This window comes from Dipodomys merriami, unplaced genomic scaffold (assembly GCF_024711535.1).
Source record: "Dipodomys merriami isolate MVZ:Mamm:240054 unplaced genomic scaffold, mDipMer1.0.p SCAF_1253, whole genome shotgun sequence".
NCBI lineage: Eukaryota > Metazoa > Chordata > Mammalia > Rodentia > Heteromyidae > Dipodomys > Dipodomys merriami.
In genome coordinates, this window is record NW_027202553.1 from 126,594 (window position 1) to 147,295 (window position 20,702).

At 37.7% G+C, this 20,702-nt stretch overlaps 1 non-coding gene across 1 annotated transcript; it reads right to left on the reverse strand.

The window, feature by feature from the left end:
* Window positions 1-12,281: 12,281 nt before the first annotated feature.
* LOC138824107 (U6 spliceosomal RNA) lies at window positions 12,282-12,388 on the reverse strand. Its single transcript, XR_011370995.1, has one exon. It is a non-coding gene; the product is annotated as a U6 spliceosomal RNA (small nuclear RNA).
* Between the last annotated feature and the right edge of the window lie 8,314 nt (window positions 12,389-20,702).

A 20,702-nucleotide genomic window follows, 5' to 3' on the forward strand; every position in this document is an offset into this window, starting at 1 on the left:
ATAACCAACTCGTGATTCAGCAGTGTGTTGTTCAGCCTCCATGTGATACCAGACTTTCTTTGGTGGCTTTTGGTGTTGAGTTCTAATTTTATTCCCTTGTGGTCAGAGAGAATGCAAGATATAACTTCAATGTTTCTGAATTTGGACAAGTTTGCTTTGTGGCTTAAATGTGGTCTATTTTAGACAATGTTCCATGTGCTGCTGAGAATAACGTGTATTCTGATGCTGCTGGGTGAAATGTTCGGTAGATATCTGTTAAATCTAGTTGATCTTTGCAGCTGTTTAGATCTGTAGTTTCTCTGTTGAGTTTTGCCGAGTTGATCTATCTAGTGGGGAGAGTGTTGTGTTAAAATCCCCAACGTTTAATGTCTTTGTAGTTATATTAGATTTGAGGGAGGCTAGTGTTTCTTGGATATATTTGGTTGCTCCATTGTTTGGCGAGTAGATATTTAGAATTGTAATATCCTCCTGAAAGAGAGATCCCTTAATTAGTATGTAGCGACCTTCTTTATCTCTTCTCACGAGTTTTAATTTGAAGTCTATTATTTTATCTGATATTAGGATTGCAACTCCCGCCTGTTTATGGGGGCCGTTTGCTTCGTAGATTTTGTTCCAACCTTTAACATTGAAAATGTGTTTGTTTTTACGGGCAAGATGTGACTCCTGAAGGCAGCAGATAGAAGGATCTTGATTTCTAATCCAACTAGACAGTATATGTCGCTTACTTGGATAAAGTCAGTTAATATTGAGAGATAGGACTGAGAAGTATTTGGGAGATCCTGCCATTTAATCCACCTTCATGGGGGCTAGAGGTACGGGGTTCTTTCTATAGTTCTTGGATTCTCAGTTTGGGTGCAGTTTCTTGGCCTTTATTGTGGTCTTGTTGGTTTCTATGTGTAGGGCATCTTTAAGAATATTTTGTAGGGATGGTTTGGTGGAGATATAGTGTTTCAATTTTTCTTTGCTATGAAAGGATTTTATTTGTCCTTCAGTTATGAAGGAGAGTTTAGCTGGGTACAATATTCTTGGTTGAGAGTTTTTGTCTTTAGGACATGGCATACATCATTCCAGGCTCTCATTGCTTTGATAGTCGCTGCTGAGAAATCTGAGGTGATTCTAATGGATTTCCCTGTACAGATGATTGGTCTTTTCTCCTTGACAGCTTTAAGGATCTTTTCCTTGGTCTGAATTGATCCTGTGTGGATTATAATGTGATGGTGGGATGTCCTATTCTGGTTTGGTCTATTTGGTGTTCTAAAAGCTTCTCATATCTGAATAGGCCTATTTTTTTGCATGTTTGGGAAGTTCTCTACTAGGTCCCTGTTAAACAAATTTCCTAGATCATTAACTACTATTTCTATGTGCTCGTCTACACCCATTATCCTCAGATTAGGTCTTCTGTGGTGTCTTCCAAGTCTTGAATAGATCTATCATATTTCTTGGACTTGTCTTGGATTGTTGTATGTTCTTTCTCCACAATATCTAGGCTGTCTTCAATCCCCGAGATTCTATCTTCTGCATGGTCTAACCTGCGGTAAAGACTTTCTATTTGTTTTTTATCTCATTTCCCCAATTGTTCAGTTTTGATGCCTTCAAATTCTTTGTTGAAGCTTTGTTCTAGACTTGTATGAGCTTTTTTACTTCCTTAATTTGGTGTTCAGTGCTTATTATCAAATAATTTAGTTGATTGGTTATGATTTCGTTGTACTCCCATTCCTTCTGTTGGGTGCCATTTAGCATTCCCTTTGTGGTCTCCATGACTTCCTTCAGCTCTTTGTTAATGGATTCCTGAATGCCTTTAGTGATCTTTGTGTATTCTCGTCCTGTTCTCTCAATTCTTGTATTATTCTTTGCTTAGCTTCCTCACATTCACGCCATTCTTGTATTTCTCTTTCAGTGTTCTCAGCGTGCTCATGCCATTCCTGCCTTTCTTTTGGAGTGGTCTCCAGCTGGTCATTCAATTTCTGTATCGGTTTTTGAGTAGCTTCCTCAGGCTCATGATATTCCCGCATTAACCTTTGGTTTGCCTACTCTCTCTCCCTATCACGCTCATACAGAATCTTTTGTATGTTTTCAATCTTTTCATTTACCATTGTTGCCAGCAGTGTTTGTAGAGCTCTCTTGGAACTCTCCTCTGGATTATTCATTATCTGTTCTGTCCCCTGATTATCATGACTTGGAGTTGAGATACGCGGACTTTCCTTTTTTTTGTGTGTTTTTCCAGCTCACTCTGCTCATTTAGGATGAAAGTAACACCAGTTTTGTGCTAGAACACTATCTTAAAGCACGCATCAATCAAAGTCTGTACTTGCACAGTGCAAAGTCTGCAGATACAATCTAGTTCATCAGATATATGTATTCAACATCAAACAATTATATATTAATGGGCTACAAACCCCAAAGAAGTATTTGGCATACGAGAATTTATTATGTTGAGGAGAGATGTGGGTAAAAATAGGAATAAAAAGATGTAGGAAGGCACAGGGAGAGTTTACTTAACTAAGTCCTAATCTCAAAGTGGCAAATAGTTTGGATAGGATGAAAGCAGAGAGAGAGAAAAAAAGAAGAAAGAGAAAGAGAAAAAAGAGACAAGAAAAAATAGAAAAGCAAAAATTAAAAAATAAAAATTGTAGTGCTTAAAAATTATGCAGAATTAAAACAAAATACGCAGAGAAGAAGTGGATACAATGAGGGAAGGGGAGGGAAATAATGGAAACATGAAAAATTAAAAATAAAAATACTGAAATTATTATACAGGTATAAAGAGTCATAGTGCTATTAAGGAATTTAAGTCTAAGAGGTTTTGAATTGAGTAATAAGTTTCTGGATTAAGTGTGTACACAATGGGGGATAAGGTCCAATAATTGACTATGGGTATGTCTGAGGATGTGCAGAACAGCAATTAAGTCACACAAAGAAGAATGAAGAGAAGAAAAGGTGAAAACATTGAGGAAGAAAGAAAAAAAGATCAAATATTCTTTTAAAAAGAAAGAAAAAAAACGCACACACACATATACTCCCCAAATAAAAATTATAAGAGGAAGAAAAAATGTTACTAGAAAACAATTTTTTTTGGGGGTCCAGTTGTGGGGCCTGAACTGTGGGTCTGGGCGCTGTCCCTCAGCTCTTCAGCTCAAGGCTAGCGCTCTACCACTTGAGCCACAGCGCCACTTCTGGCTTTTTTTCTTTTTGCTTATGTGGTGCTGGGGAATCGAACTCAGGGCCTCATGCATGCAAGGCAAGCACTCTACCACTGAGCCACCTTCCCAGCCCTAGAAAACAATTTTTTAAAAAGGTAAAAATTAAGAATTAAAAAAATTTTAGAAAAAAATTTTTTATTAAAAGGTACCCCCCAAAAAAGAAAAAAAACTTCTTTAATTTTATTGGAGGGGTGTGAAGATCCTGTATCTCCCTTGTGTCCATAACCAGCCACATGTTGGAGTCTCTGGTCTGCTTGTGGTGTTTGACTTTCCTGTGGCTTGGTTGGTTTCTTAAGTCAGTTTGAGTAGGCAGAAAAATGCTCTGCTTTACCCAGATTTTGTGATCCTCCTCCCAGGCTAGTTCAATGGGAGGGAGATCTGCTTTGAGTATCACAAAAGAGGGAGATGGCTCTTTCCTCAAGTTTGGAGATGCTGTGATGATGCTAAATTCTGGGTGGAGTTGAGGCCTTTCAGCCATCAGTAGCTTTTCCCTGAGGGGTTAGTGAGAGACTCACAAAGCCCAGCCTGGAGCCATTCTCAGGGTTCCTGTTTACTGAATTTCAATTGATTGTCAAGGCTGCTAAAGGGAGGGGCAGCCTCTGGCTCTGTTTACCAAGTGAAGAAAGCCACTCCTGGAATTGGCATCCAGAGCTGGGTGACTTTTCCCTGGGTGGAGCTGAGTCTGGCCGGTCAGTTTAGGTTCTTGTGACCTGCTAAATGACGCTAGTTTTCTTCCAAGGCCTGAGATGGAGCTAGCAGCTCAGCCTGGCCTGTGTCAGTATCAAAGATGGAGATCTCTGGTAGTGGGGGGGGTGGCCTTTCCTCCTCTGCTCCCTGAGAAGGAGTGAGGATTTAAGGCTTCTACCCACGTGGAGTCTTGGTTCCTGGGTTGTCTCTGGTCTGTGAACTGCAGGATGAAATGTTTCCTCCTTGTCGCTTCTTGCTGATATTGAGTAGAATCTGCTCGCCTGCCGCATCTGACTCCTTTGTCCTGGACTCTCTGTGTTGCAGGTATGGCAGCTATGGCCATTTTCACCACAACTGCAGCCACAGTAGCATCTGCTGGCAAGTGCTCAGATCTGTCTCCTTGCCTGGATTTTCCCTCTCTGGCCTAACTCTCTGTCCTGTGATGGCACACTTGGTGTGATTCTCTGGCTTAGGACTGTTCACTGGAACACTAAAACTGCTTTGTATACAAGAGCTTGTTTAGCCTCCAGCTTCTCCTCTGCCATCTTCCCGGAACTCCCTTCCAAATTAAACTTTTTCAATCACTCTGTAATGCAGTATGGAGAGTACTCAAAAGACTAAACATAAATCTCCCCTATGACTCATTAATTACCCTAGTGGGCAGTAATCCAATAAATAACAAACAAGCTCACATTAAAGCTACCACATAACCATGTTCAGGGCCCAGGGCAAGAGTTCAAGGAATGGGAAAAATGTTAACCCTGTTGGTATTTGTTTCCGCAAATATGAACCTTTTGACATCAGATACCACATCATTCTATTGGCAGTAGTTAGTTTAGGACTTAAATGTAGCGGGTGATAAAAGGGCTTTTTGTTGAATGTTAGGAAAAGATGTAGGCAGTCCAAGAGAAGGGGGATTTTTTGTTGTTGTTGTTGGTCTTTAACTATGGGAGTGGGACCTGTTCCTAAGCTCTTCAACTGAAGGTCAGTTCTCCACCTCTTGAGCCACAGTGCCACTTCTGGTTTTCTGGTGGTTCAATGGAGATAACAGTCTCAGGTGCCCCAGCTGTCTTTGAACAGCAGTCCTCAGATCTCAGCTTCCGGAGTAGCTAGGATTACAGCTGTGAGCGTCTGGCACCAGGCTAAGAAATGGGGGATTTTTATATAAAAAGAGAATCCACCTCTTCTCCTGTGTCTAAAGGTCAGATATCAGTATTAGAACATGTCACCCTCAATTCATTTCATCATACATTTGTAAATTTTCTCTTTTCCTTCATGTGGGAATACTTCAGTAAATATCAACTCAGATGTGGGACTGGATCAATTGTATGGGAATTGCTAGCAAATAAATCAAGAACTACTAAATCAAATCAAATGATCCCCTCATTTGGAAAAATTATTTTTTTCTCTTTTTATTACAAGTCTGTGCTTGATTACTTCGTAACGTGATATTGAACCTCCTAACAGAGTGATGACACTTTCTTTCTCTTCAGTAATTGGCCTTCTCCCACATGTGGTCAAATATTTAAGAATCCAAAGATTTCCATTGATAATTCATTAAGCTGTCCTCTAAGAAAATGTGCATTTCTGGAATTTGGTCTGCTGTCATATTCTTACATGCACGGGCTTTCTATGATTTATTTGTTCTACAAGGAATTCTATTTTCCAATCTTTGTGTGACAAATTTAATCTCTCTAATCAGTATTTCTGACCCTCTCTCTAGAGTCTCATTTCAGTCTGACTCATAAAAATATGTTTTTATCAGTTAAATGCCTCTCATCTTCTGTTATTTGCCTGACTTCATGTAGGCTGTGATAGCAGCTCTGACTGGCTGTGCTTACTGGAGTATATTTTTTAGAGGTCTAGGTTTACTATTCAAGGTAGTAGCTTCACTGGGTCCCAATGATCCCCTGGCCTATACTCAATAGGTTTTTCTCCTAAAGAAACAAAAACAGCTGACTAAATTCCTGTTTTCATTGTTTCAAAATGAGCCAATCTGGCATCCTTGCAAAACCATGAATAATCCTCTCTAACAATGGTCTATCAAGATGGCTTTTCAAAGTTGACTGTGAAAAATGTTCATTTTCAAGTCACTACCATAAAACAGATCACATCTCTGGGAGCAGAAGTTTGGAAGGAAGGATTACCTTCCTTTTTTCTCTTAGGATAGATCAAATCATAATATTCTTCAGTTGTGGTCAGCGTGGAGCACATTTTCCCAAGAATATACTGTATTGTAAAAGAGGACCAACTATCAAAATAAAGGAGGAAATACTTGTCTAGAGTCTGATTTATCTTGCTTATATTTGTTGTTATTTTCATTATTTCAAACACATGGATAATTTGTACTTGGGATTAGACAGATTTATCTTGCTTATATCTGTTGTTTTTTTCATTACTTCAAACACATGGATAATTTATACTTGGGATTAGACAAGTGACAATGGATTAATGTAATAAACATTCATTACTTTCATATATCCAATATAATACACTTAACACCTTATGGAAAATTAAATCCAACTATTGAAACAATGTCAGAAATATAAAATAAGCCTCAATATGTATTATCTGGCACACATACACCATCATCTACTCAGAAATGCAGTCTCTGTACAAATATTTATTTGGCACAAAATAAAAATTTAATGAATATGTTCTATAAGCATCATATGAAATACTGTATATAATTTTATGGATGTCTCCTAGACAGGAATTTAACATGCATGTAGTAATCAAATTTCCACAATTTAAGCTAGACAAGAGGAGTCATACCCTCATACACTGCCTGGAGAATGTGTGGTGTGAATTTTACCACAGTGTTGAGCCTTTTCACCTAATACCAAGAGTCATATGCAATAATTTATTATTTGATATTATGATGAGTGCTAAGTGTAGAATAAACTGAATTATTAAATTAATTCACAAAAATGAAATGATGATTTATTATTGAAATAATGATATGTTTGTTTAAATTCTAATGCTTCTCAATTTTACAATTCATGAAATATATTATTAAAATTAGTTTCACTTTCTTCTTTTCTATATCTACTAAAATTAAAATTATATGTTAAACATTCAATATTAAATCAGTAATAATAACATTATTAAAATAATATATTATTAAACTGTGATTTGAATTATAGTTCTAACAAATTGTGATGTAAAAAATACTATTATGGGCAATATTTTTTAAACTTACCAGCTTATTTGCTTCCTGTGTCATTTGTTATTCTTGGTCCAATTCATCTCTTCACCTTAATTGTTTATTTTTCTATTTTATCTCTATTGTTTTACTGAGTTTGCATTTTGTTTTCCCTGTTTAGTGATTGACATGAGGGTGAAAAGTTGTATACTAGTTTATCACTTCCTATGTTACAGTGAAATCACTGTACTCCACAGCTGTTCTACTTTTCTCTGTATAATACAATATTTTCCCCACTCTCATCTCCTGTATTGCTGCTCTCATGTATTTTATTTTTATTTAAATTTTATTATCAAGTTAATGTACAGAGGGGTTAGATTTACATAAGTAAGTTAGTGAATTCATTTTTTTCTAACTTGTTACCACTTCCCCCATGTTACTCCCTCATCCTTCCTAACATCCCCCAAGATTATTTCCAAAATATTGTGAGTATCTCGTTTGCATAGGTTCCCCCTTTGTTCTTTGTCTCACTATTTTGTTTATTCACCTTTCCCTTTCCTAGTTCAGATCAACATATTTACAATAACCAGGGTATCAAAATCAAATACAGTGACTACAGGGGATAAACATTGGTGGGGAAAACACAAAAGATAAAAAGAAATCACATACTACATTAAGAACAACAACAACAAAAACATGTCTTTGAGTTCATTTCACTTGGAATCACCTTATAAGATCATATGTAGGGCTGGGAAGGTGGCTCAGTGGTAAGAATGCTTGCCTTGCATGCATGAGGCCCTGGGTTCGATTCCTCAGCACCACATAAGCAGAAAAAAGCCGGAAGTAGCACTGTGTCTCAAGTGGTAGAACGCTAACCTTGAGCTGAAGAGCTCAGGGACGGTGCCCAGACCCAGAGTTCAGGCCCCACGACCGACCAAAAAAAAAAAAAAAGATCATATGTAAGTAGATAGTGAGCTATTCTGCTCATCTACTAAGATTATCCTTGATGTACACAATAATGCTTCCCTATTACCCACTAATACCACTTCTGGGCATTTACCCACGTGACAACAAACAAGGCCACACTAAAGCTACCAGCACAATTGTGTTTATCACAGTATTATTTACCATAGCTAAGATATGATATCAACTCAGATGCACCTCAGTAGATGAATGAAGAAAATGTCACTCTCTCATATACACACACTTACACATGCATGTGGAATACTATGCTTCCATCAGAAAGAATGATACCACCTCATTTGTAAGGAAATGGAAGATCTTGGAAAAAATATTAAGTGAAGTAAGCCAGACTTAAAGAAACATAGGTCTCAGGTTTTCCCTTATTTGTAATAATTAGTTTATATCAAGAATAATCTCATGTATTTTAATTTGACATTTTGTTCTATGTTGAGCATAGAACATTATTGCTATATTGTTTGATATTATTTCTGCAAACAGGCAGGTATATTTAAAGAATTACATTAATCTCATCCATTACTGAAGGAAGAACAACTTTAAAGAGCAAACCCTACTCAGAAGAACAACTGCTATTTATTTAGCTTCATTCGGAAGAACAACTCCTACTTACTTAGCTTCATTCCTTTGTAAGGCCACTGTAGTCCCCTGTAACCTCATCTTGTACATTACAACTCTGTACTTGGTTATCCTTCATATCTACTATCTTCTACATTGTGATCTAAATGCCCTAGTGATTCCAGTTTGCTTTACTTTAAAAAAAATTCTCTCGTAATGTTTGAGGTTGGTGTGTTTGCGTGTGTGTAGTATTACAAAGATCGGAAGACAAAATTTTTGTTCATTTAGATTACATCTTTCTGGTCATTGTAAGTTGTGGCTAATGGGAGAAGTATCTTGCTATTTTAAGGATGAAACAGAACATGTATTTGTGCATGTACCAGAGTTGCTTTAATTGTGTGAATTTGAACACTTAACTTCGAAGTATATCTTGGCTGCTGTTGTGAATAATGTGAATAACAATGAACTACAAATATATTTACGAGTTACCCAGAGAGAAACAATCACATGATTGGTGAGTCAGATGATATTTCAACTTTGCATTTTTTTAGAAAATGCATACTAATTTCTACAACGAGAATACGAGCCTGTATTTTGACCAAGAGTGTAGAGAATTTTCTTTTCTCCATACTCTCACCAATATTATTGCCTTTTGAGTTTTATGAAAGTGCATGTTTCTAATAGGTGAAGTAACCCAGACTGGCTTTAGACTCAATTCCTCTTAGTCCAACCTCCTAAATGCTTGGAATTACAAACCTTTACCACCATACCTGGTTCTTTTGGGGTTTTTTGTAAGAGTTATAATAGTTATGAAGTAGTATCATAGTAATTTTGAATTGCATTTCTCTAATGACTTCTGTTCACTAAGCCAGTATAGAAATGGTATTAAACACAACTTTGTAAACCCACTGTGATTTTCAGGGCTTTTTGGAAAACAGGCCTATTCAGAACTTTTGTCCATTTTTATTCATGTTACTTGTTAATCTCATCTTTAAGCTCTCTATACAAAATCAATAATTAATTCAAGGTAGTAGAAAGGAAAACATTAAGCAACTCCTAACATTTTAAAATTTTCAATATCATGATATTGCTTAGATCACTTGAGACTATAAAACTCAATTTAGTTTGACCTTTTACAAGGCTATATTTATTTTATTTTATGTTTATTGCTCTTTCCAAAGCCTGCATGTCTGATTTCCCTTGGTTTCCTTCAGTTTCAAGTAGTTCAGATTTCAAACTGAAGAATAAATGGAAGGAAGCAAACAAAAAAACACTGTTCCTCTCATCCGATGATGCCTCTTCAAGCATGAGGTAAGTTCATCCTTCTAAGTCCCTATGATAGGGTATCAAAAGTAGAATTCATTCTTCTAGGTCTCCCTATCTTTGCAATGTAACTTAAATGATGTAAAACACAATATACTGCTCAGATAAGTTTACGTTTTATCAGTTTTGCACATTTTCATACGCGCTTCAGCTCAGTGCACAACATTTCTTCATTATTCTGTCCCTGATATTTTTACAATATCAAGACAAGATAACCAGTTTGAATTACAGCATGAGAAGTTATCCACCTGGCTTCCTTGAAAGCAGATCACAGTCAATTGATAACATTAGTTCTGGTTTCTCGCTACATGTAATGGTTTCTGTAATACATATGGAATTATATTTAGTATTAAAAATTGCTGACCAAACTCAAAGCTTATTCATAGAAACTTAAGTATTTCACCAGTGTCATGCCTCTTAATTCTTAAGATAATATTTGCTGTAATGCTAATGTTATTACCATTATAATGTTGGGAAAAATTGTAATTAAAGGCACTAAGTGCACGGTCCAAAGACACACAATGAGGAAGGAAATCAGTCAAAGTTTCCAAAAGTCTTTCAGCAATACAAAAAAGGTAGGTAAAATCTCTCCATTCTCTTACACACTCAATTCAATATACATATTGTCCAAGAAATAATACCATAGCAATTGTTGCCAAGGGTGTTTGTTTTCTGCCACATTTTGTCTTCAACACAGACTGTGTTGGTGACATTGGGTTATCATGCACAGAGATGAGCTTACAAATTGAGGTCCAAAGAGAGCCAAATTTCTTCTGTTCCACATTTCCAGTTTCCTTTTTAAAAAGTAGTAAAATTTTTAAATATCATCACGTACTGTCTTTTAAGACTCCAAAAACGAAATAAATTCACATATAATCACTCCAAAATGCTTTAAATGTAGATGATAAAACAAGCACTCATGAAGTAAATTTTCTTCTACATTTAATATGTTTCTGAAAGCCTTGTGCTGGTTGGTCACCCTTGTAATCCTGACTACTCAGGATATGTACTCAGAAGGCTGAGTTCTGTGGATAACATTTGGAAACCAATCAGAGCAAAAAATCATGACATTATTTTTCAAAAATTTTAATGAACTAGAAAAGAGCATGAATGGAGATGTAGCTAATATACTAGCTCACCAAACTAGAGGGGAAAGGCCTAGCAAGACCTTAAAGCCCTAAGTTCAAACTCTGAGCACGCCAACATGCAGGCACACACACATACACACACACTCACACACTTATTCACGTCAGTGTTTTGCATTAATTTCTTAGTTAATGATATTATATGGGTATAATAGAGGAAATAAACTTTTCCATCTCAGAACATTTTTATATGTATTTTATTGTTAAAATACCATACAGAGGGGTTTCAGTTACAAGAGCAAGGTAATGAGTCCCTTTCCTCTCAGGCATTGTTACCTCCTCCTTGGTTTTTTCCCCCACCATCCCTTCCTCACATCTCTACAAGTACACTCCCCTTCATCCCCCCCCAACCCCACCTAAATTGTAAAGTTCAACTTTCAACATAGTGTCTTGTGCATCTCATTGTCACAATGGGTGGACCAGTATTCCTAGTTAACCATTTTGTTTCTTCTTTCCCCTCCCCAATTAGCTAAGTGTATATACAAGATTCAGGTGCACCAAAATCAAATACAGTGAAAACAGAGGTTATACTGTGGGCGAGGAACATATAAAGAAACAATAAAATACATCGTACATTATAAATACGTTTGAAATAATAGCAAGCAAGAAAAAAACCCACTTGTGTACTTACTTTGGGGGTCATTTCATTTAACATCATCTTATCTGGTCATATGCACATAGCTTTTGACCTTTTCTGCTTATCTCAGACATATATTATTTATTGCAAATAAGGGAAACCATGGGACCTATGTTTCTTTGGACTTGGCTTACTTCACTAATATAATTTTTTCCAAGCCTTTCCATTTCCTAACAAATTGGGCAATGTCATTCTTTCAGATGGAGGTATAGAATTCCTATTCTCACACACACACACACACACACACACACACACACACAGGAAATCAATCAATCTATCTATCTATTTATCTATCTATAACATTTTCTTGATCCATTCATGTACTGAGAGGCATCAATGTTGGTTCCATATTTTAGCTATGGTAAATAATGCTGCAATAAATATAGTAGTGCTAGTAGTTTTAGTATGGTCTTGTTTGTGATCATTTGGGTAAATGCCCAGAAGTAGTATTTGTTGGGTCATAGGGGAGCGCTATGTGGAATCTTTTGAGGAACCTTCATACTCCTTTCCGAAGTAGCTGAACAAGTTTACACTCCCACCCAAGAATGCAGTAGGGTTCAAATGCGGTAGGGTTCCTTTCTGGCCACATCCACTCCAGCGTCTGTTGTAAAAATATGGAACACTTCATGAATTTGCTTGTCATCTTTGCACAGGGGCCATGGTACTCTTCTCTGTATCATTTCAATTTTAGTGTATGTGCTGCCGAATTGAGCACAGAACATTTTTTATATATAAAGTGTAATTGATTTTCTTAAACTAAACAATTCAACAAAAAGTAAGTTCTAAAGAATTGTTGTGAAATTTTAAAACCATGTGTTTCATATATAAGCACACATTTATGAATAAAGTCAAGATTGGCATGTCAAAAACAATATAATCAAGATATTTGTTGTTCAAGAGATGTGTAAGAGGAGGAATTCAATTATTCTATACAAGGCACCTCTCATAATGAACATTGAAGCAAGTGTTAAGGTTTGTTAAAAGTTTTAATGTTTTAAATATTTTTAATTTTGGGAATTTGCTTATATATATGCCAAAATTAAGACTGTATGACAGGTCATAAAACTTTTCCATAAAGTATTTAAGATTTATTGTAGCAGCATATACTACTAAGTGTGTACATTTCAGAGTTTATAGAAATTTTACTAATGAGAATTTGCAAATTCTTTGTGTAAAGAAGCAGAGTGAAGAGTTAAGACTTTGTTAATTCCACAGTTTCTGTTAAAACTTTAGGGCTTCCTTACTTTATAGGTTAGCGAGGAACAAATGGTGATATAAGCCATATACAGATGAGATGAGCCATAAATAATAATCTTAGTGGGAAACTTTAAAGACTACTCATAGCCTATAAAACTCTTATTGAACATCATAATCTTAGGCAGTTTTAAATGTACAGGATTATGAAAAAATAGTAAAACCTAATATGTAGTATACTTCAAATACTGGAAACACTGGTAATTGTTTCATTTTTCATTTTATTAATCATTAATATTTAATGATTGGTTTTGTTTATTGTAGCATTGTTTTCCTTGTTGTAATATAATACAACTTTTTGTAAGTCGTCATTAGGAGGTACTTTGAGAATGTTACTGGGATGGCCACACCATGTATTATGGGTGCATATGAATTTACAAAGAACAAAATTAAGAACAAAATATTCATTAAAATTTTTCTCAAGTAGAGTCTGAATCAGGAGTGTTAAGTGTCCACAGCTAAAATCTTAGCCCTAGGCTGAAGCAGCCGTCTTACAGATTTGAGGACACAAAAGTGAGAGACAATGATTTTTTGTGTTTTGATTTTGTTTTTGTTGGTCGTGGGGCTTGAAATCTTGGGCCTGGGTGCTTTCCCTTAGCTCTTTAGCTCAAGTCTAGTGCTACCACTTGAGCCACAGGACCACCTTTGTCTTTTTGTACTGATGTGGTACTGAGGAATCAAACCCAGGGCCTCATTCATTCTAGGCACGCACTCTACCACTGAAACCCCTTCCCAGTTCCTGAGAAAGTGTATTTTAAAAAGTCATCTAAACAACATTTGCTTTCTGCTTTGGCTTATATAATGATATACATGAATATCTTTTTATATTTTTGTGAATTGTCATACTTCTAAATTTATATTAATTTCAGCCACTTTATCCTTTTCAAAGTCATGAAATATCTCTAAGAATTTGTTTCTGTAAAGACTGTTTTTGCATTTATAATTTCTTCTGAGTCACTTTTATTTTTTTCAAAATCACTTTATATTTTATATTGACGGGTTTTCACACATCAAATGCCTTCAAATGTATATATGTATTAAGGTTTGTATCCTGTCAATAAATGTGTAGAACACAATTATACCACTGACAAAAGATGATTTGCACTTCATTTATGTGCTTTTGGACTTGGAGAGTGACTTTAGGTGTGTCAACACAAGTAGAATCAGCATGAAACAAGCCAGCATTTCTTCATTTAAGATATAAGGAAAGGATACAGGTTGATCCATTGTAACAATAGGATGTACAAGACACTCTATCAGAGGGGGATGGAGGGAGGAGTTGTGGTGGTGTAAAGGGAAGGGATGGTAGAGGAAAAACAGGAGGGGTTAACAATGCTCAATAAGAAATGTTCTCATTTCCTTACTTGTGTAACTGTAACCCCTCTGTACAGTACCTTTACAATAAAAGTATATATTAGAAAGATACAAGGAAAATTTCTGTACTTATGGGAAGTTATATTTGTCATTCAATATCAGCAAGGTATTGTTTTTAGGATGACAGGCATATTAAAATTTTGGATACTCAAATTCTCTACAAAAATAAATATATTATTTACATTAGAAACTGCCCACAATCTAGTGCAGTGTAATTGCTATGAGAAATTTTACCGCATTCTAGGTTTGTAATGGAAAGTAAATGTATATGCAATATCAACAGATATGAATTTTTTCAGATAATTTTTGTCTGCATTTTGTGGATGGAATTGGGAAAGCAATTTTAAAAAGCACAAATTTCATCACCAAGAGCTGTCCGCAAAACGTAACAAGTTTCTAATACAGCAAAATTGAATGGTTTGGAACTCCAAGAAGTACTTGAATTGACACATTATCAGAAAGTGTAACCAGGCAAGCACTTTTGTTTTTAAATTTTTTTGGGGGGTCCGGTCGTGGGCCTGAACTTTGGGCCTGGGAGCTGTCCCTCAGCTCTTCAGCTCAAGGTTAGCACTCTACCACTTGAGCCACAGAGCCACTTCTGGTTTTTTTTTCCTGCTTATGTGGTGTTGAGGCATCGAACCCAGGGCCTCATACATGCAAGGCAATCGCTCTACCACTAAGCCACATTCCCAGCCCCTAGGCAAGCACTTTTAAGAAATGCAGCTACAAGATTTCTCATTGAGTGCTTTCATAACACTTTGTGAAATACAAGTCAGAACCTCATTGGAGACTAGACAGTTTTCCCTCACCTTTCTGTCAAGCTCAGTTATTATCAATCAACATATAGCTAATCTTGAATAATCCTCTAATAAGAAAATGTTGATGGAGTGTTTATATGCAGAAAAGCTCGGAACGCTAACTTTTTCCAATTGGCCTGAATGGTTGACCCCCACCCTATTATCCCAAGTCCATACGGACTCCAGGCATAATTCCAGGTATGTGTGAACTCCTTTGATGTGCAGGTAGGGCAATCCACCTAGGCCCAGTTGTAAACATCCCATCTCAGACCCAACTGAATATCCTCCATCTTTCTTGACCTAGGGGCTTTTCATTAACCTCTACCTCCTTGATCAGATCTCCTATAAAACACTGATCCTGTGCCAGCTACCTCACACAACCTCATTCCTGCTGGAAGGGCTGTGCCCCTGGCTGTTCCTCAATAAAGAGTCCTTTCTGTTGGTGATCAAGTCAGGCCTATTCCTTTTCCATTCTCCTCCATTTTCCTAACATATGGTGCTGACACCCAGGAGATAAAACGCACCAGGAGTAAGTAGGTGCCCTCTGCCAAGGGGCCACCCACCTCCTTGCCACCTCTCACGGAGCCTTTCTGCTACCTTCCTCCTCCTTCCAAGGCTTTCCTTCATCAGAAGCACAGAGCCCTCTGAGCTTACTTTGGGCTAAACAGACACCTGAAAAACCTCCTAGCCTTTGCTTTTGTAAGCAGTGCAAGCAGTGGATGGCCACGCTGCTGTGGCTTGAGGTATTATTGCCCCAGTGCGTAAGCTCAGAAAAGGCCTTATCTCTCCCCCTATTCTCTATCCTTTACCCTGTCCCTGGACTCTGATCTCCAGGCAGGAGGCTCTTCTCTGTTTGACTGACTTCACCCAATACCTAAAAGCCTTCAGGACAAGGTAACTAGCCCGGTCTGTGGTGTAGGCACCTGACATGGACCCCAGGAGGGCAGGACTCCCTCCCTTCCTTCTTGTCTGTGGGGTACAGAGACTCCAGAAGTCTCTTCTTTCCTTATACCCTGATACCCTTTAATTAGGACCTTTGGGGATGCCCTCTCTTAATTATTGGGATCCATCCGTCTGGCTTCTCAAAGCACCAGGGGTGCCTGGAGCATCAGGACAGGATCCATAGTCCTACCAAAATTTCCAAATTGTCTCCCAAAGACACCCCATTGGCATGCCTGCTGTCTAAACTTAAGACTTTGGGCTGACTGATTTACAGTCATAAAAAACCAAAACTGACTTGTTTTTATTCCAAAATCTGGTCTCATTACCATGGCACTGCTGACCTAAATTCAGAACCTTAGGTTTCACTCTTGCTGATTTAAACAATTCTCCAATGAAACTGGGAGGAGTCTGAGGTCCCCTAAACCTAAGCCCTCCTCAAGCTCTGCTCCAGAAAATCCTCACTTTGCTTGTTCTGTTCGGTCCACCAAGTCCTTCTCTGACCTCCACTCGAGAGGGCTCCCTCTCCACTCTCCTGCCTTGCTCACCAAGCCCTTCTCTGCCAGGAGCCACCCAACGTTTCCTCTAAAAAAGTAACTCCTTATCTTGTAGCAACTCAATCTGTCTCTCTCCCCCTCTCCATTTCCCTCTATCTCTCTTTTCTTTGATGACCTCCATCACAAAAGAACCTTTTCTCCTTCCTTGCTCTTCTAACTACACTCTTGGTATTTGCAGTTGGTCCATATTCTCTAGGCTAAAACTGTGTCTGTTTCAAGCAAACTCCTTTTGCTGACCCCAGTCTCTGTGCCTGCCTGTCTGCATGCTTGTGTAGCTGACACAAGGTGGGGGTGGGCATAGGCCTCCAAAGGTAAAACAACAAGCTATGAGTCCTGTTAAAAATCCTTCTAAACAAACCCCTCCATACTTATACATTTCTCAACCCTCTTCTATGGCTAATACACCTTCTTCCCTTCCAGACCATAATTAAATGGTCCTCTGGTCTGGACAATTCGTTAATCTGTTATTGACTGAGGCTGGCTGACAAACACACTGAGGAAAGCCTCTGTATTTTGCTGCTCTCTTCCTTTACCACCCTGAAATCCCATAATAGAAACAAGCCAATCCTTCTTCTCTTAGGGACTTAGACAATAATACAGTCCTTTCCTCTTTCCTGAGTCCACTCACTTCAAAATCTAGATTCTTAATTTCTCCTCTAAGTGGCTACCAAAGAAAAATCCCTCCCTCTCACCTCTTCCAATAACTTTATCCAATTATTCAAACTACCTTTTCAGTAACTTCATTATGCCACATCCTCCCTTTAAATATCTGCAGGTTAAAAGTGCTATCTTTTCCCCTTACAAACCTGTTCAACCACCTCCTCCCCCAATTCTCTCTACATGCCTTGGAAGCTGAACCTAGCAAGAGACAAAGACCACATGATGGGTTTTTCTTCAACCCCCACACTTCCACCAACCTATCTCCTCTATACTCTTCACTGTTCTAATGGTTAAAATGTTCAATTTAAAATACTAAACCACCTCATCACCAAAATTGATTTAAAGGGTTCCTTCTCTTGTTGTCAATGTTTGTTTAAAGGTGGAAATTCTGTTTGTCAAAATTTGCCTTGCATTTTGTTTGGTATTGCCTTGAACACATGGTTTTTTATCATATTGGTCAAAACAATATCACTTTGCCATTGGAATTCCAAACAATCTTATAGCCGATTTTCATTTTTTTAAAAACCTACGCGCCTTAAAACGTTTGTTTAAGTGTGTGTGTGTGTGTGTGTGTGAGAGAGAGAGAGAGACAGAGACAGAGACAGAGACAGAGACAGAGACAGACAGAGAGAGAGACAGAGAGCACGTTCAACATAATCTCATTATAATACATAAAAACTGTGTAAAAATTATCTTCTTATAATTCTTGGTAGTGATATTTCTCAACAAATGTGCTGTTTGTTATAAGAAAACATCTTTTTCAAGGGTAGTAGTAAAAGTAGTGAGACCCAGTTCAGCTCCTAGCCAGCTGTGAGGATAAACACCGGTAAGGAGGTAAGAATTTTCTAAAAATGTTTGTTCCACATATTTGTTTCTGTCAGAAAATTTGAGTATGTAGAAGATGGGATGAATATGCCTTAAAAGACAGTTTATGAGTAAAAGTTTGTATGTAATTGTTGGCTGTGATTTACATTAAAACTATCATGTCATTCTCTATGTCCATCTAAAGTCAAGTGTCTTAACCAATCTTTGTATAAATTTGTAAGCAACAAAGCAGGAGATCTAACAATTCATCCGAGGGACAGATTCTGGCCAAGATCTTGCTTGGACTATCCAACCTCCACCATGGTAGATTGGACTTCTGACTGACTCCATCACACACAGCTGATTCTTGGTAAAAGACTGCTTTAGATTTACAAAAACTAAGACTCCTGGAAAACTCTCTGGAAACCTTTCCAAGCCTGACCTGAGAAAGCCAGCTGCATTGTTATGGTGTTAAAACATGTGTAGGCCAGGACAGCCTCTTGTAAAATTGGTTATCAGGTTTTCCAGGCATCCAAGCTGTGTTCAAACTCTCATCCCATCAATTGAGTTTTGTCATTGTAGAGTTCTGGCAAGTATTTGTTGATCAATTCTTGACAGGATGCATGTAAGCTCTACTTGTTCCTATTAATTTCTGGTTGCTTTAATTGGAAATAATAAAAGATTTTTTGTGGCAAATATTGCAGTTCAAAGCCAGCCTGGGCAGAAAAATCCCTCTGAGACTCTATAATCAGCAAAGAGCCAGGCTGGAAGCAGGCTCAAAAATTAACGAGCCAACGGCTAAAAGTGAGCTTGTGACTCAAAGTGCTAGCTTTGAGCTGAAGTGCTCAGGGAATTCCCTCAGGCCTTGAGTCCAAAGCCTATATCTAAGCCACAAGCACCTACACGTCCAGGACAAGGTGGAAAAGAATAAGAGATGATGTCACATCAGCCACTTCGTGCCTACCTTTTCAAAATTAACCAGAGCCAAGCGGTCAATAGACACAAGTTGAGAAGCTTGTCCATCTACTGTCTGTATCTGTCTAACTTCTAACTGGACAGGAATTTACATTCTTGCCTTTGTTACCTGCTATTGATAGGAAATGATCAAGGTCTCACACCAGGCCCTTAACTTCTCCAATCCAGGCCTAACTTCTGACTGGTTATGGGCTCATGATACAAATGGAACATTTATGGCTTGTGCCCAGGGTTTGTTTTACTGTGTCACTCATATGAACTAGTCCTGCCACCTTGTCAGCCTTTTGACTGATCTCATCATTTTCAAGTTTCTCTCTAACAGGATAACAGTCCTCATTCAGGATCTGGGACCAAGTCAAGGCCATCCTATTACTGCAGGCAACCAGAGGCTTTGCTGACACTGCCCTGGATCCAACACAGACCTGAAAGACCCCAGCCCCAGTGACTCCTTTAAACCCTCATGCCAGCAGGAAATAGCCAGAAAAGACCATGATGCCCCTCCACATTTTATACTCCTTCAGGGTTACAAATGATGGGAATCTGCTTTGTTCTCATAACTCCATGATACTCCCACTCATCACAATTCTTTTTATGTCTCAAAGACCCTATATGAAGAACTTGCCTCTCACCTCTTGGCCCTAACATTCTATCAAGATGGAATATGATGAATTGACCCCGACCCTAAATCCCGGGTATTTGTGAACTCCTTTGAATTACAGGAAGGGCAATCCACCTAAGCCCAGCTGTACACATCCCATTGTGGTCCCAACTGAAAGGCCCCCACCTTTCTTGACCTAGGAGCTTTTCATTAACCTCTACCTCCTTGCTCAGATCTTTTATAAAAACCCTGATCCTGTCCCAGCTCCCTCACACAACCTCCAAACCCACTGGAAAGGCTGTGCCCCTCACTGTTCATCAATAAACAGTCCTTGTTTGTTGATGATCAAGTCCATCCTATTCCTTTTCCACTCGCCTCCATTTTCCTAACAAGGACCATCTGTATTTTATGGCCCAGAAGTGAGAAAATTAGGTAAGCATATATGTAATTTTGATTCTACCCACATCAGTTATCTATCCAGACCTGTATCAAAGTGAGAGGATTTTAAAAGAATTTAGTGATTTAAAAGTTAAAATTAAATGTAGAATGAAATTAGTTCCAATGCATTACTTTAAGATATTTAGAAACAACTGAGCAACTTAAAGGTCAATAAGACTTTTTTTATTGGAAGGGAAGGAATAGTGTTATTTGGTTCTGTATATTCTAAGTAATTTGCAAAACTAATTTACAAAATAAAATTTACATTTGCAGTAGATTTGACACTTATTAATTTTTGTATATTGAAAGGAGCACAAGCCTCAAGAATATGTCGATGCAATCCTCTAATTTATCTCTAAATGCTTATGCTTCTGGTCTCAATATTCAAACTTCAAAAACTTAATTTTTAGCTAGTTGTGCAAAGGGATTTCGTTTCATCATGTCAGTGTTGAAGAGAGTGTACATGTGCATTTCAATGTACAATGCATCTGGATCATTTTCACACTTTCCATTTTTCTTCCTTCACTTACCCCAATCCCATTTTCCCTTCAAGTTTCCTATTTATATTCTCAAATATGTACATTGAGGGTTATGACTGTATTAGTCAACCATTTCCATCTCCATTCTTCTGCC